General features: G+C 44.4%; 1 protein-coding gene across 1 annotated transcript in view; it reads left to right on the forward strand.

Annotated features, from left to right (window-relative positions):
- The first annotated feature begins 3,571 nt into the window (after positions 1 to 3,571).
- The window catches only part of FAXDC2 (fatty acid hydroxylase domain containing 2), a 28,147-nt gene continuing 26,423 nt past the window's right edge, over positions 3,572 to 5,295 (forward strand). The window contains exon 1 of the mRNA XM_024760121.1: positions 3,572 to 3,695. The gene's annotated coding sequence lies outside the window, so the exon portion shown is untranslated. The remainder of the gene's footprint in view (positions 3,696 to 5,295) is intronic.

Genomic DNA, 5,295 nt, shown 5'->3' on the forward strand with positions numbered 1-5,295 from the left:
CAGTTGGGAGAAGAAAAAGGATTAGAAATGAGTTTTCTGTGTTAGAGGTAGTGAAAGGCCAGGGCAGCCACCAAGGGGTGGAGCAAAGGCAGAGTGTCTCCACAGGAAAGCAGAGGCCCCGTGAGCCTAAAGGCTGGGAGGCTTTAAACTGCACTCTGTTCAAAGTGCATCAGGAAACCCAGAAGGATTTTACTTACAGGAATGACCTGATCCAATCTATGTTTGTTTTTTGGGTTTTTTGGCCACACGGCATGTGGGATCTTAATACCCCGACCAGGGATTGAACCCATCCATGGCCCCTGCACTGGAAGCGCTGAGTCTTAACCACTGGACTGCCAGGGAAGTCCCCCGATCTATGTTTTTAAAGATTACCTTAAAAAAATAAATAAATAGGGACTTCCCTGGTGGCGCAGTGGTTGAGAATCTGCCTGCCAGTGCAGGGGACACAGGCTCGATCCCTGGTCCAGAAAGATCCCACGTGCCGTGGAGCAGCTAAGCCTGTGCACCACAACTACTGAGCCCATGTGCCACAACTAGTGAAGCCCGCGCGCCTAGAGCCCGAGCTCTGCAACAAAAGAAGCCACCGCAACAAGAAGCCCGCGCACCACAGCAAAGAGTAGCCCCTGCTCGCCGCAACTAGAGAAAGCCCGCACACAGCAACGAAGACCCAACACAGCCAAAAATTAAATAAATAAATAAATAAATAAAAGATTACCTTGACTCTCAGGGTCAGAGAATGGAGTAAAGGCAGAGACATCTTAATTTTTTTTATTTGAATTACAGTAAATTTGATAAGAAAAGAAAGCTAGCTTCCCCCAGGCATGATAAATATGTTGCCTATGGAAATATTTGATGACAACTTAGGTAATTTTATTAGGTGGGTCTGACTAAGAGTTATTGCCACTACTTCTTTCGATTTTTGTTACTGTGAAATTCACCAAAGCTGCTAACTGAATATTCAGTACTTCATAAAGAAGAAAGTTGATCTCTGTCTGTACAGAGCAAGGCAAACAGAAATACAAGCCAATGGAAAGAGAGCACATCAATATAGCTAAGAGTAAAACTTTTATTTTGGGACTCTCTAGTCACTTCTAAAGCTCTCTTCTCTAGCTGTCCCTTCCTCTCCCTGTTCGTGAATGTAACAAACCCATCTCTGGTGTTACAGCCAGATCTCAAAATCCCCTGTGATTTTTTTTTTTTTTTAATGTGACCAGTGTTGAGAATCTTGTTTTGGACTTCTGTAACATTCTGTCATTTTCTAGGAGCAATGGGACCCAAAGGCATCAGAATATCTCTGAAGTTTCTAACCAGATGTGTTTGTTTGTGGGATAAGGGATATATTCCAGAAAAATTGGTAAACACAGTTGTAAGTCTCAACTCCATTAGAAATAGAATGGGCCTCAGAGATCCTCTAATCCAACTGGCTCATTTGACAGATGAAGAAACTGAGACTCAGAGAGGCCGAGGTCACAAAGCTGGTCAGTGGCAGTGCTCAGTTTGAACCCAGATCTACCTTCTTCCAGGATCTCATGGCCTCTCCTCCTTTAAAGGAGATCAGCTAAGGGAGGGGCCATCTTACACAACCTTGAAATAACAGGAAAGCTAAGCAAGTCCTCAAAATTAGAACGGAGAGAAAACCCAGAGGACCAGAGAGATATTCTCGCAAGCTCTACTGAGAACCTACTATGTGTGAGAGTTATTAGAGCCATGAAGATACATAAAGCTCCTATTTGACCTGATTACAGAAAAAATTACCTGCTACTCTAAGGAGTGTTGAACACATAAGCTAAGAAAGTTCAGAAAGAAAAGAACAAGTGATTTCCCTCGTGGTGCAGTGGTTAAGAATCCGCCTGCCAATGCAGGGTACATGGGTTTGAGCCCTGATCCGGGAAGATCCCACATGCCACAGAGCAATTAAGTCCGTGCGCCACAACTACTGAGCCTGCGCTCTAGAGCCTAGGAGCCACAACTACTGAGCCCACGTGCCACAACTACTGAAGCCCGCACGCCTAGGGCCCGTGCTCCGCAACGAGAAGCCACCGCGATGAGAAGCCTGTTCACCACAGCGAAGAGTAGCCCCCGCTCACCGCAACTAGAGAAAGCCCACGTGCAGCAACGAAGACCCAACACAGCGAAAAATAAAATAAATAAATTTATATATAAAAAAAAAGAACCAGAGGCAGAGTGGTGGTCTTGGACAAGGAAGGAAATTCTGGGTGGGAGGATTAGTATAAGCAATTACTTGGAGGTAGGCATGACAGGAAATAGAAAAAATTTTTCTGTACATAGCGATCAATAAATATTTGCACATGACAGTGATGCTTAGAGCATAGGAAAATGGGAAGTAGTGAGGAATAATGTTATATGAGAGGAGCTAGATTAAGGCGGGCCTTGGAAGTGAGGTAGCAAAGGTTTGATCAGGGCATAAGGCAGACTTGGATGGCCAGGAATATATACATTATGCAAATATCTGGAATATTGAAAAAAATATTGGTACCTCTAAAAGGAGAGATGATGAAAAACAGGAACAAGTTGCACAAAATAAAATTTGTAACAAACACTGAATGTTTACTGAGCTTTGTGCTGTGCAAGGAGTTAGTCAGGGAAGGATCACTAAGATATGGTCCTTTATTGGCCACATAAAGTATGACACATCTAGACACCGGGACAGCACTCAGCCTTAAAAAGAACATTGTAGCTCTTAAAGGTACTATATGGAACAATCTCCATATGTGCGTGCTAAGTGAAAAGAGCAAGGAGCGTAACAAGCATATATGGTAAGCTGTTTCTAAAGATGGGGAGATATATATGTTTCTATTTACAGAGACAAGCTCTGGATGGATATACAAAACACTCGTCCCAGGGGTTGCCTCTCGGGAGAAGTAGAGGACTGGGAAGGAGTAAAAAAAGACTTGCTTTTTACTGTACACTCTTTTGACCCTTTTGTTTTTTATATTAGACATTATTACCTGCTCAAAAATAATTTTTAGAAATTAAAAAATCAAAGCTCACTTCTTTTTCAAAGGTCTCACCTTTTTACATCACAGGTCATCCTGTATTCTAATTTCACCTGTTTCAAAGTGTAAACTTCACCTCTCCAGGGGTTCCTTTCCTGCATCTAGACTGAACAGTAGTAGTTGATACATCTCGCCTCCCTTGGCTGCCCTCAGCAGCAACAGAAGCAATCAAACATGAGAAAATGAGGCCCTGTGGTCCATGTCACCTCCTTATTCACTTGAACTGCCCATCTTCTGCCTTCAACATGATCTGACACCCATGCCTCTTATCGAAACTGCCTCCTAGGGGACCGTGACATTTTCTTAAGTTGAGGAAGATGCGGGAAGTTTTTAAAAAGAAGAAAAACAAGCCCAGAGGTCAGTCAAGTGTGCTTTTTCCAGCTCTGGCTTGAACTGTGCATTTCCTCTCAGCTTTCAGGAGATGTCCTTTGGCAAGAAGGGCGCTTTTGTCTCTCGTCAAAACAGACCCAAATTCTTTCTCCCGTCACGTGCCTGGCCGGAGCCAGTAGGCTGCTCCGTAACATGGTCGCCTTGGCCAGCCTCCCAGCCTACCGACTAATAACAGGGTGAGGCGGCAGCACGGCGACAGCAGCTGCCAACGTCGGGGCTGAAGGAAGAGAACGCGGCCTTGAGCTGTGCCAGGACCTTGGAGGAGCTGGGAAACAGCCCACTGCAGAGGTGAGCGGGAGCTGCGGGGCAGGGAAGCTGGTCGCCAAGGTCAGGACGCGTCCAAGTTCACTTAAAGAAAGGCAGAGCATACCCTTCCCACCTCTGCCACCTCTCTGTCCTCTCCACTTACAGGGCAGGTGAGATCTGCCTCTGAACAATGTCCTGGGATGTTTTCTTAGTACACAGAGTCCCTTTCTGTCTCACTAATGTCTGCCGTCCTCTGCCCATGTTTGTATAATCTACCTCCTCCGTAGTCTTGTTTTTCTAGCAATTGACAGGTAATTCTGTCAAACGGACTCACTTTGGCTTCAAAAGCACATGAAAGAGAAAATCCCAAATCAGAACTCGAAAATCCTACTGGAAAAAGACTGCCAGGAAGCAACGGTGGTTGAATTGCTTCTCCTCTCTAACCTGCCAGGGTCACCTGGAAGGGATGGGGTCAATTACAACAGTCTTAAAAGTGCAAAGGCCCCAGGGCAATGTGGGGACTAGAAGGTGGACAACCATGTCAAAGCTGTTTTGATCGACATACCGGGATTTAGCAACAGATGCTCCACTTTCAGACTCGCTGATGTCCTGGTAGTAGCTCAGGAAGGATTCCCACGGAGGTTACCGAGGGAGAGGAATACAGTGTGTGTAGATGGGTGTGAACAATGGGCCACTGGTTTTCAGGATGCTATACAGGTCTTTGGGGGCATAAGGCAAGCAAGACAAGACAGAGACTTGTAGGGTGCTTCAGTTTCATATGCAATTCCAACTAACTTTCTCTGGTTGGGATATAAAGATTCAATTCAATTTGGTAAAACAAATGCTCTGAGCGTTAGCTTCTAACCTCAGAAAGGTAAGTGTGTAGTATATAGGAAAAGGTGCTGAAACGTTCAAGAGCAAATGTTGGACACATTCTGAGGGCAAAAAATAAGGCTTTCAATTCTTTTCCCCTTCTTTCGGTTATTCAACAAATATTTCCTGAGTGTCTGCTACATGCCAGGTTTGTGTTTGGTACTGTGGATCTCGTAGTAAACAAAATAGGCAGGCTTTCAGCTTCACGGGCATGCAGTCAACTGGGGCAGTAAATCATAAAGGGTATAAGTACCCAAGGCAAAAGCAGTGAAGGGAGCATTGCTAAAACTGTCCAAAGGGAGTACTTTTTGTCTCAAAATTCAACCTTTTCCTTCATGCATTTTACCTTCTTGAATGAGTATCTTTCCCCTCTGTAAAAGTCTCACGTACGTACAGACCTTGGGCATAGCAGTTCCTCGAAACCCTCTTCATCAGAGGCTTTAAGCTAGAGGCAGGCTGTTCAGCTTTTCCCAAGAATACAAACAGCCTGAGAACAGAGGCTGAAGTAATGGGAGTTTCAGTCCTCAGGAGAGAAGTCCTGTCCCGTATGAAATAGAACTTATGCTATTCTGAAAACACATGTGGCACCAGGCAAAGTGTTAGGAAGCCTGGATTTTGCCAGAAACTGTGTGGAGTTTGGAACAAGTCAGTTCTGCTATCTAAGCCTATCTCTTTAGCGATAAAAAAATGGAAGGGGTAGACCAGATGGTCCGTCAGGTCTTTTTTTTTTTTTTTTTTTTTTTTTTTTTTTTTTATAAATTTTAAAAAA

Source organism: Neophocaena asiaeorientalis, unplaced genomic scaffold, assembly GCF_003031525.2.
Source record: "Neophocaena asiaeorientalis asiaeorientalis breed wild unplaced genomic scaffold, Neophocaena_asiaeorientalis_V1.1 scaffold336, whole genome shotgun sequence".
In the NCBI taxonomy this organism is placed as follows: Eukaryota; Metazoa; Chordata; class Mammalia; order Artiodactyla; family Phocoenidae; genus Neophocaena; species Neophocaena asiaeorientalis.